The sequence below is a fragment of the Anomaloglossus baeobatrachus genome, chromosome 3 (assembly GCF_048569485.1).
Source record: "Anomaloglossus baeobatrachus isolate aAnoBae1 chromosome 3, aAnoBae1.hap1, whole genome shotgun sequence".
NCBI classification, from domain to species: domain Eukaryota; kingdom Metazoa; phylum Chordata; class Amphibia; order Anura; family Aromobatidae; genus Anomaloglossus; species Anomaloglossus baeobatrachus.
This window is the reverse complement of record NC_134355.1, coordinates 212,725,287-212,737,830: the sequence shown is the minus strand read 5'-3', so window position 1 is coordinate 212,737,830 and position 12,544 is coordinate 212,725,287.

Below are 12,544 nucleotides of genomic sequence, written 5' to 3'. Positions count from 1 at the left end.
TTATACTCCTCTCCCACCAGGACTACTCCTCCTATTATAGTCCTCCTATTATACTCCTCTCTGAGTATAATAGGAGAACTATTATAGCATGGGGGATGGAGCACGATGGGGTGCGTAGCATGGGGGATGTAGCACGATGGGGGGTGCGCAGCATGGGGAGTGCGCAGCATGGGGGATGGAGCACGATGGGGAGTGTGCAGCATGGGGGATGGAGCACGATGGGGGGTGCGCAGCTTGGGGGATGGAGCACGATGGGGGGTGCGCAGCATAGGGGATGGAGCACGATGGGGGGTGGGCAGCATGGGGATGGAGCACGATGGGGGGTGCGCAGCATGGGGGATGGGGCACGATGGGGGGTGCGCAGCATGGGGGATGGAGTACGATGGGAGGTGCACACCTCCCCCCAACACACACACACACACACACAACACTACACACACACTGGGAACCACAAACACCGCCATACACAGACACACACAGACAACGCCGCACACACACAACACCCAACACACAAACACCGCGGCATACATAAATATACGCACAACACACACATTGCACAAAACATACCTCCCCCCAAAACACACCACACCCACACAAACAACGCTACAGACACACAGCGCTCCACAAACAACGCAACACACATACAACACCGCTCTCACCCCCCGCCACACTCAGACAACACCCAGAACATGTACAGCGCCCTACACAAACACTTGGTAACTACACACAACAACATCTATATATATTATATATATATATATATATTGTGATAACACGCTCCGGGATCGCCTTTGCTGGGTTCAAAGGGCACGTATTCACCTCAGGCAGACAGCCGAATTCAAGGTGTAACTGACGCTTGGTCAGGTTTATTGCAGTGAAGCATAAACAAAAAGAAAAAAACACCAACAAAATAAATCCTTGCCTGTCCGGCACTAACTATACACGGTGTTATCCTAACTACCAACTGGAGGGCTTCTCCCTTCCAGCTAAACCATACAAACATCAGGCACTGCTCCTCACAAGTGTCTCCTACACAGACAGGCTTACTGTGTTCCCAGATGGAGACCCTCCCCCAACTTCCCAGATTCCTTTTACCTCCGTCCTTCACCTCCCATTAATCCATTAGTAGCCAGGTGATCCTGGCCAGGCTAAGTCACATAGGACCGATACCGGGGTGAGATATACCTGCCCTCATCCACTAATCCCACATGAGTCTCACATATCCCCCCCCTCTGCTCAGACCACTGCAGCTAAGCAACAGCACCCACAAAACAGTGCACACAAGACAGGGCATCAGCATTCCCCATCCGCACCCCCGGGCGGTGCTCCACTGTAAAACGGTAGGCCTGAAGTGCAAGGAACCACCGGGTCACTCGGCCATTCCGTTCCCTATTCAAGTGCATCCACTTGAGAGGGGCATGGTCAGTGATCAGCCGGAACTTCCTTCCAATCAAGTAATATTTAAGGGACTCTAGAGCCCACTTAATGGCTAAGCATTCTTTTTCCACTATGGCATAGTTGCGTTCATGCGTATTAAGTTTCCGACTAAGATAAAGCACCGGATGTTCCTCTCCGTCCTTCAGTTGTGACAATACAGCCCCTATACCGGCATCAGAAGCGTCCGTTTGGACCACGAACTCGCTGCGGAAGTCAGGAGTCATTAGCACAGGTTGAGAGCAAAGAGCTAGTTTTAAGTTATGGAAGGCTTTTTCGGCTGCCGTGGTCCATTTGATCATGACAGAGTCTTTCCCTTTGGTAAGGTCCGTCAGGGAAACAGCGGTAGCCGCAAAATTGGGAATGAACCGTCGGTAGTAGCCGGCTATTCCCAAAAACGCTCTCACCTGCTTCTTGTTGACTGGTTGCGGCCATTTCTGAATGGCTTGTATCTTGTCAATCTGGGGTTTAACAATTCCCCTCCCAATTACGTATCCCAAATACCGGGCTTCTTCCAGCCCGATATGACATTTCTTGGGGTTTGCTGTTAGACCCGCCTCCCGCAGGTCCTCAATCACAGCCTCTAGTTTCTGGAGGTGCGTCTCCCAGTCCAGGCTGTAAATGACTATGTCATCCAAATACGCAGAAGCATACTGCCTATGGGGCCTCAGGACTCGGTCCATCAACCTTTGAAAGGTTGCCGGTGCCCCGTGTAGTCCAAACGGCATATACACATACTGGTATAAACCTTCCGGTGTAGAAAACGTGGTTTTCTCTTTAGCGGCCTCTGTTAGCGGGATCTGCCAATAGCCCTTCGTTAAGTCTAGGGTCGTGATATACCGGGCTTTTCCAAGCCGATCTATTAATTCATCGACCCGTGGCATAGGGTATGCATCACATTTGGAGACCGCATTTAATCTCCTGAAGTCATTGCAGAATCTAATGGAGCCGTCTGGTTTCAGTATTAACACAATCGGACTCGACCAGGCGCTATGCGATTCCTCGATTACACCTAACTCTAACATGGTCTTCACTTCTCGGGAGACAGCTTCCCGCCGAGCTTCCGGTATTCGGTAGGGCTTTACCTGAACTGTTACCCCAGGCTCTGTTATGATGTCATGTTTAATGAGAGTGGTCTGCCCGGGCTTTTCCGAGAAAAACTCGTGATTGTTGATTACAAACTGCTTGACGTCGGTCTTTTGCCGCTCCGACAGAGTCTCCGCCGTCCCGACATCCGGTATGGTCTGCTTGCAGACCGGAAGGGCCAGACCTGCTGACAGAGCTGGACGGTCCTTCCAGGGTTTTATCAGATTCACGTGATAAATCTGTTCAGGCTTCCTTTTACCAGCCTGGTACACTTTGTAGTTTACCTTACCCACCCGTTCCTTAATTTCAAAGGGGCCTTGCCACTTTGCCAGAAATTTGCTTTCTGCCGTGGGGACCAGGATCAACACCCTATCTCCGGGTGCAAAAGTACGGATCTTGGCCCCCCTATCATAAATCCTTTTCTGTGCTCCTTGAGCCTGTATCATATGCTCTTTAACGATGGGCATCACCGCCGCAATACGGTCCTGCATTTGGGTTACATGGTCTATTACGCTTTTGAACGGGGTGACCTGTCCCTCCCAGGTTTCTTTAGCGACATCTAACAGTCCACAGGGACATCTGGCGTACAGAAGCTCGAAAGGAGAGAACCCGGTGGAAGACTGGGGCACCTCCCGGATGGCAAAAAGCAAATACGGGAGTAAGTAGTCCCAGTTCTTCCCGTCCTTGTCTATCGCCTTACGGAGCATCTGTTTCAAAGTTTTGTTAAACCGTTCGACCAGTCCGTCCGTTTGAGGATGATTCACGGAGGTGCGTAACTGTGCTATTTGTAACAGCCCGCAGAGTTCTTTCATTACTTTAGACATAAAGGGGGTTCCTTGGTCTGTGAGTATTTGTTTTGGGACACCAACCCGACTAAACACATGGACCAGCTCCTTGGCAATGGTCTTGGTGGCCGTGTTACGCAAAGGGATGGCCTCGGGGTAACGAGTGGCATAATCCAAGATGACAAGGATGTGCTGGTGTCCTCGTGCAGACTTGGGGAGGGGTCCAACTAAATCCATCCCAATTCTCTCAAATGGGATCTCGATGATAGGCATTCTCCAGTGCCATGTAGGGGTAAGACAACCTAGTACCTGCATCCACCTGCACCCCGTTTATCATTTTAACATTTTTTATAGCCTGAGAAAGGGTAGGATCTCTCATTTGCTCACTTTGGAAGTCATCTTTCTGGACTTCCAAATTCAGCCAAGAGGAAGGGGGACAGCCACCCGTGTCCGCCTCTGCCCTGGGTTCATCGGAATCACCCGCCAGAAGAGAAAAGGGGAACTGGGGGTTGTTTTCAGCGGATTCCTCCTCTGAACCCTCTTGTGGGGCATCCTCTAGTGGCTCCGGGCCCACACAAGGTGTGGGAGACGGATCATCCGTGCGGCTACCCTGGGGTACTAATTGGTTCTCCCACAACTGCCAGAAGTGGGGAAAATCCCTGCCCAAAATGATATCATGCAATAGTGCTGGTACTAGTCCCACCTTATGATGCACAGACCCATAGGGCGTAGTAATGCAGGAGACCGTTGTGAGGTACGAGCAGGTGTCTCCATGCACACATGTCACAGAAAATTTATCTGACGGTCCCATCGGGACTGCTACCAGACTGGCCTTTACCAGAGTCACCACACTTCCCGAGTCTAATAGTGCAACAACAGTATTGCCATCAATGGACACTTCACACAGGTGTTTTTTCATATCGCCTTGACATGCAGCAACACACACTACCCGTGCAACCATAGCCCTGCGTTTTTCAAAGTCCGTGACATCACACTGCATCGGTTCTGCAGTTACTGGACAGTTTGCAGCAATGTGGCCCACCTCCTGGCAGCGGAAACACCTCACGGGCCCCTTGCTAAGACCATAGTTTGGCACCTTAGCCCTCACAGGGCCAGCAGTCCTGTTTTCCTCCTCCACTGCCTTAGGATATTTTCCTCCTCCCCATGACCCTGGAACAGTCTTACCAGATCCTCGTCGAGAAGGGGAAGAGCGAGGATGTGTAGCATCGTCCATAAGTCCTTCTGCCAACACCGACTCACATGAATCACCCTCTGGTCAGCCTCCGCATTACTCTCCGGTACGGTCGCCAGACGCTGCGCCACCTGCTGCAAAAGTTGGCGTTCTTTAACCGTCGATTCCACCAGTTCCTTCAACTGTGCCGACATCAAGCGATTAGCCTCCTGCTGCACAGCTGCGGATTGTACCAGCGCTTTCACCACGTCATCCATTATGATGCGCTGTAACGTGCTGCCCGCGTTCTCCACCACAATGTGATAACACGCTCCGGGATCGCCTTTGCTGGGTTCAAAGGGCACGTATTCACCTCAGGCAGACAGCCGAATTCAAGGTGTAACTGACGCTTGGTCAAACAAAAAAAAACACCAACAAAATAAATCCTTGCCTGTCCGGCACTAACTATACACGGTGTTATCCTAACTACCAACTGGAGGGCTTCTCCCTTCCAGCTAAACCATACAAAACATCAGGCACTGCTCCTCACAAGTGTCTCCTACACAGACAGGCTTACTGTGTTCCCAGATGGAGACCCTCCCCCAACTTCCCAGATTCCTTTTACCTCCGTCCTTCACCTCCCATTAATCCATTAGTAGCCAGGTGATCCTGGCCAGGCTAAGTCACATAGGACCGATACCGGGGTGAGATATACCTGCCCTCATCCACTAATCCCACATGAGTCTCACAATATATTTATCTCTATCTATCTATCTATCTATCTATATAACAAAAATCATACATGAACTACACAATACGTAAATTCTAGAATACCCGATGCGTAGAATCGGGCCACCTTCTAGTATATATATATATATATATATATATATATATATATTATAGATACAGACGGCAAAGTCTGGGGTCCGATGGACATCTCTGTTCTTGATTTGCCACCTCCTTTATTCTTGCTATCACCGTCCTCTTTCTGCCTTGCTTCATGTGGATGATGTGACGAGGGCAAAGTGAAGTAATATAGTACTCATGCGCTGGCGCTCCTTGGCCTTTCCCCGCACATGTGCATTAAAGTGCACTTGTACAGGAGTGTGATGGAGGATACTGTATGGATGACGTAGGACACATCATCCACACAAAGCAAGAAGAGAGGAAGCCCCAAATCAAGACCAGAGACTAGAGTTGAGCGGATTGCTAATAATCCGGGTCCGGCGGATCACTGTCGGGGAGAGAGAGAGAGAGAGAGAGCGAGAGAGCGAGAGAGAGCGAGAGAGAGCGAGAGAGAGCAAGAGAGACCAAGAGAGAGCAAGAGAGAGCAAGAGAGAGCAAGAGAGAGAGAGAGAGAGAGCGAGCGCGAGCGAGAGAGCGAGAGAGCAAATATACGCCGAATCCGGATCGTGCACCCGGAATCCCGCACCCGGGTCGGACTCGGATCTGTCACTCAAACCGCGCGGATACGGATTTTTCAGGTCCGGGTCCGCTGAACACTACCAGAGACCCCTTCTAACCTGACCATGCTATCTGTAAGTATAATAAAAGCTATTTTTTGTGTTCTGCAGATTGTGACCATATATACAGCATTCTAATATACTGTAACAGAGGGCTTACAAGTCCTCGCCATACTTCATTTGGGAAAAAGCTGGTGACAGTTTCCCTTTAATGTGTGAACAAAAAGACAAGAATTTACCAGAATTTGCAGCAATTAATTGCTGATAACTTTTTTCTTATAAGCTACTGGTCTCTTTGACAGCCCAACATGTCCGGTGAAAGGGGACTGACAAGGGTGGTATATTCTATATGTAATGTTTTTTAAAAAAAACTATGTTGAGGGGGCAAAATAAATAAGAGTCTCGTAACTTTATAATGTTAGTGGTTGCAATCACAGCCTGTGCAAAATGTAGAGACACACATACTAAGCATCCCACACACAAGTTGGAGAACATTCTAAACTGAAAGAAAAAAAACAACAAAAAAACACAAAAACTAAGGGTTTCTACGCTAATCCCGTTTACAGAAAATAAAACCAGAAATAAAAATTGTTAAGCTTAACATCTGTTGTGGGTAAAATGTTTGAAGGGTTTTTAAGGGATACTATTATGGAATGTCTCAATGTTAATAATTGTTTAACTCCATATCAACATGGATTTCTGAAGGATCGCTCCTGTCAAACTAACCTGATCAGCTTCTATGAGGATGTAAGCTCTCACATGGACCGCGGAGAATGATTGGATGTCATTTATCTCGACTTCGGTAAAGCATTTGACACTGTCCCACATAAAAGACTGCTAAGTAAAATGAGAAAGCTTGGGCTCGGGGAAAATGTGTGTAGATGGGTAAGTAGCTGGCTTAGTGGTAGAAAACAGAGTGGTTATTAATGGCGCATACTCAGATTGGGCCAGGGTTACTAGTGGAGTGCCACAGGGGTCTGTATTGGGCCCCCTACTATTTAATATATTTATTAATGATCTGGTGGATGGTTTACAGAGTAAAATATCAGTATTTGCAGATGATACAAAACTATGTAAGGTAGTTAACACAAAGGAGGACAGTTTGCAACTACAGATGGATTTGAGTAAATTGGAGATTTGGGCTGAAAAATGGCAAATGATGTTTAACACAGATAAGTGTAAGGTTATGCACATGGGAAGGAGAAACAGATGCTACGATTACTTACTAAATGGGAAACTGCTGGGGAAATCAGACATGGAAAAAGACTTAGGCATCTTAGTCAGTAAGAATCTAAACTGGAGTGCCTAGTGTCAGGCAGCAGCCACCAAAGCAAATAGGGTGATGGGATGCATTAGAAGAGGTCTAGGGGCACGAGATGAAAACATCATTCTCCCTCTGTACAAATCACTCGTCAGACCACACTTGGAGTATTGTGTGCTATTTTGGGCGCCGGTGCTCACGAAAGACATTACTGAACTTGAAAGGGTTCAGAGGCGGGCTACTAAAATAATAAATGGAGTGGGTGCATTACAATACACGGAAAGGTTATCAAAATTAGGTCTATTTACTCTAGAAAAGAGAAGACTTAGGGGAGACCTAATAAATATGTACAAGTATATCAGAGGAAGGAGGCGGGTCGCCGGCCAGAGCGACAGTTGCAGGGCAGGGGAGTGCATGTGAAGCTGGCGTAGCGATAATTTTCGCTACGCCAGCTATCACATGATATTGTACCTGCGACGGGGGCGGGGACTATCGCGTGCAACATCGCAGCATCGGCTTGCGATGTCGCAACATGCAAAGCCGCCCTTAGAGTCTCCCTTTAACCTTAAAAACTATGAAACTTATCAGCAACATCTAAAACCCTTAAATTATATTGCTTCCTCCTCCATTTATCCTGACAGTACTTTCCAAAATGCCCAGTGTACCGCCTGCAGGTAAGAAGGGATGGCGGTTGCTTGTCCAGTTATACAGGATACTCATCAAGTAGTCTGTTGAAATGAGACTGTTTTTGAGTTTTGTCCATCTGTTCATCTGTCTCTTCGTTGATTAGTTCCTCACCAGTCTGGCCCTCATTGCCTTCTCTGATGCGAATGGAAAGTAAAAAAAATAAAATAAAATGGTAAGTTATAATAAACTGAAAATGATGTTGTTCCCTACTGGACTACTTAACCGACATTTAGGTACTAACTTACACTACAGGGCATCATTACTTACTGTAAGTCTAATGCTATGAAAAGGAGGATGTTGGGATGCCTGGGGATAAAGTTAGGTCTCTTACCTGGTGCCTTTTGTCTCTTCCCCATCACTCTGTTCCTCCCCGCTTTCGTCTTCTTCTCTGATCTTCCTCCTTTTTAGCATTGTACTGTACATCTGAAGTTAAAGAGACAGGTAAATTATAAACTGTAAAAAACTTTCAAGCTATGAAAAGATGGATGTTCAAGATGCCTGAAGATAAAGTTAGGTCACCTACTCGGAGGTTCCTGCTAGATTTCTTCCCTCCTGCGTAACCACTATTAGCATTCCTGCAGCCAATTGGGATGTATCCACAGTGTCTGGTCGTTGGTCAAAGTACACATATGCCTTGGCCAAATCTTTATCAACCTGTGAGAGACTTTCAGCTCAGTTTTTGAAGGCTTTTATTGCCATCTTCCATGATATTATGGGCACCTCATACCTGAGGATAAAAACATTTGTTAGTATTGTTAAATGCTTGGTAGATAAGACAATGAGGACCTCATTTACTGCTTACTTCTTTTGAAAGCGCTCCATGTCTTTGCTGGAGTTTAGGATTCGTTGTCCCTTGAAGAAGACAAAGAACTGAGGCACCGCATTTCCTTTCTTTGACAGCTTCATCTTCTCAAAATATGTGCGGAAATTCTGTGAAAAAGAAACATTGTGTTAAAGATGATTGCCAATGGCAAGAACTTGAACATACAGCAGTGTTTTGTTTTTAACGCTCACCTGCTCATACTCATTCTGCAGTATAATAATATTTTTTTCACTCTTTATAACGGTAACTACCTGTCCATCGAGTTCTAATTGCTGCTGCTCAATCCATTCTTTTACCTATAAGAGTAAGAACATCGAAAAGACGTAAGATATGGTGTCACAACATATGTCAGTAATGCGCCATGTTGGTTAATAAGAAGCCTACTGGGGGGCGTGGCCTTCACGCTGATGGCGATGGCTGCTTGAAGGAGAGCTCTGTGCTGAAGCAGGATAAACCGGCTCTTATCAGCTCACAGATAACAGGATTACCAGCTACAGGAGGTGTGAGTAACCCCAGCCCCCAGTGATGCCTAAGGGGAGACCTAAAAAAACTGGCACTCCAGCCAAACTGACAGACTTCTGCCCCCGGGATAGGGATCTCTCCTCACCAAGCAATATGGCGCTGGCTTCCCACTCAGCTTCTTCCCACTCCTCACAAGGAGATACAGGCTGCTTGAGAGGCAGCACAGGCATTCCTCTGACAGAGGAAACAATGCAATCTCTGCTGAAAACGCTGAGGGCTTCCCTGCAGGCTGATCTCAGAGAAATAGTAAGAGAGCTGAAGCAAGAAATCAGGTCTCTGGGTGATCGCACAGAGCATGTAGAAACTAAAATGGCTGAATTTGCAACATCACATAACAATCTGATAGATGCTCACACAGCTTTGGAAAAGGAGGTGGAGGCACTAAAACTTAAAATCAGTGATATAGAGGACAGATCCCGAAGAAATAACCTAAAAATCAGAGGGATTCCCTCATCAGTAGCAGATAAAGACCTCCAGGAATACTTCCACAAGTTTCTGCAGCTTATACTCCCTGGATGGGACACCAGAGACCTGATAGTAGACAGGATTCATAGAGTTCCTAAATTCAAAGGCATAGATCCAGCTCTGCCTAAAGATGTCCTGGCTACACTTCATTTCTATAAAACAAAAGAAGCTGTGCTGCACACACTGAGGGGAAGTCCAGCCCTGCCAGACACTTTCATGGGACTAAAAATCTTCCCAGATCTTTCTGCTGCAACTCTTAATAAAAGAAGAGATTTTGCCCACCTTTCTAAACTCCTTAGAGATCAAGACATCAAGTGCAAGTGGGGTTTTCCGGTGAAGATTATCATTTTCAAAGATGGAGGCACTCACATATGTCATACTCCTTCTCAGCTGGGCAAATTGCTGGATGACTGGGGAATAGCCCACCCACCAAACCCTGGTGGGCGGGAGAATCAAAGAGGCCTTCCAGACAGGATTAACCCTGAATGGTCAGTAGCTTAGCTGGGACTCCTTCCTACTTATGGCACCTGCTGTCCCTGCTCCTGTGACACGGGATGTCACGTAGCCCCCCTGATGTTCTCGCCTATGGCGAGCGGTTATACACCAGGCACCCTACTCGGCGCAAACCGGTGTTGTTGGAATTTTTTTGTTTTTGTTCCTCTTCTCACAAATGTTACTTAATTCTTTTTGGAAATTTCTCTCAATTCCTTGCTGGTCTAGCCCCTCTCATCCCTGATGGCGTTCCTAGGAATTCAAACCCCCTGCGGCTCCAATATGAGAATTAAGATATTGTCTATTAATGTGAACGGACTCAACTCCCCAGAAAAAAGGTCAATGATGTGGAGAGAGGTGAAGGCATCTAACTGTGATATAGCGTGCATTCAGGAGACCCACCTTCTTTCCACAGATAATAAACGGCTACTTCATCCAAGGTTCCAATACACCTTTTTTGCTAATGACTCAAAAAAAAGAGGAGGAGTGGCCATTTTAATAAAGAACTCAGTGGCCTTTAAATTGATAAATGTCAGTTATGGAGCGGATGGAAGATATATTATTTTGTCTTGTTATATCAACAGCATCCCTTATACCTTGGCAACGGTCTGCTCCCCAAATTCATCACAATTGACCTTTGCTAGGAAATGTTTCCAAGCATTCAAAGATACTGCCACAGGGGCGGAAATCATCTGTGGAGACTTTAATATACCTGTAATACGCTCCATGGATTGCTCCAACACCAGCATCCCACATGCTAAGGAACTTAAGCATCTCATCAATGAATTCCATTTATATGACATCTGGAGATATTTGCACGCATCAGAAAGAGACTATACATTCTTCTCTTCCAGGCATTGCTCATACAGTAGAATTGATTTCTTTTTGGTCGACAGTAAATCTATAAGTAATTGTGTGGCAGCTGATATTGGTTTAATTACTTGGACAGATCATGCGCCGATCTCTTTGTCTGTTCAGGGTAGCTTTAATGTTCAAAATTCCCCTAGGTGGAGACTGAATACCAGCTTGCTTGGTAGGCAGAAGGTACATGATGAAGTAGAGTCAGTGTTAACAGAATATTTTAAAACTTAATAATAATGGGGAAATTTCTGACGAGACCCTGTGGGCTGGTAATAAAGCAGTAGTCAGAGGGCAGCTCATAAAAATAGCCTCCATCCAAAAAAGGCCAAAAGACGCAGATATTAAATATATATTAACCCGTATTCATCACCTTGAATCCCTAAATAAAGCCAAAGCAACCCCTAACTTGACTAAAGAAATTGTAACCCATAGATTCCAACTAAGATCCCTACTCCTTCAAAAATACGAACATAATCTTAAAAAAATAGATCGACATTTTATGCTATGGGGGATAGAGCGGGGTCCTTATTGGTAAGAAGGACGAAAAAACGTGAGATTCAATCTAAAATAGAATTCCTCAGGGACCCAAACGGAACAATCACTAGACATCCCATTGATATAGCAGAAGCATTTGCGAAATACTATGAGGCCCTGTATAATCTAAAATATGATTCCAATACGTCACAGCCGACTCAAGTGGATATACAGGGTTTCCTAGACACCCTTGATCTTCCCCGGGTCTCAGATGAGCAATTAGAGGAACTTAATCTTCCCTTTACTACACATGAAATCCTAGGTGCCATCAAAATGACTAAGTCTAACTCCGCCCCGGGCCCCGATGGGATGCCATACGAATATTGCAAACAATTTACATCCACTCTGTCCCCCTTTATGTCAAAAACCTTCAATTTTTGGCAAAATAAAGGGTTCATTTCCCTAGATAACTTAGAAGCGATTATTATCACGCTACCCAAGCCAGGTAACCTGCAGACACCCCGGGTAATTTTAGGCCCATTTCACTCCTAAATTGTGATGTTAAAATTTATGCCAAACTACTTCATAAAGTGATCCCGACCTTAGTGGCTCCAGACCACGTTGGGTTTGTGACAGGCAGCCAATCTAAGGATGGCACCAGACGGATGCTTGACTTGATTGACTTGGTTGGACTGGTGGAGATATCGGGTGAACCCAGTGCATTCCTGTCTCTTGATGCTGAAAAAGCCTTTGATAGGGTGCACTGGGGATACCTGGAGAGAGTTCTAACAAAATTCGGGTTCTTGGGGAAAATCAAGTCATCCATTCTAGCCCTCTACTCTTACCCAAATGCGTCAGAGTTGGCATCGGGGTTTCTGTCATCTAAATTTCAAATAAGTAATGGCACCCGCCAGGGGTGTCCATTGTCTCCCGCTATTTTTGCTTTAGTGGTAGAACCTCTGGCGGAAGCTATACGAAAAAACATAGCCATTTCTGGTATAAGAGTTGGGGAATTTGAAC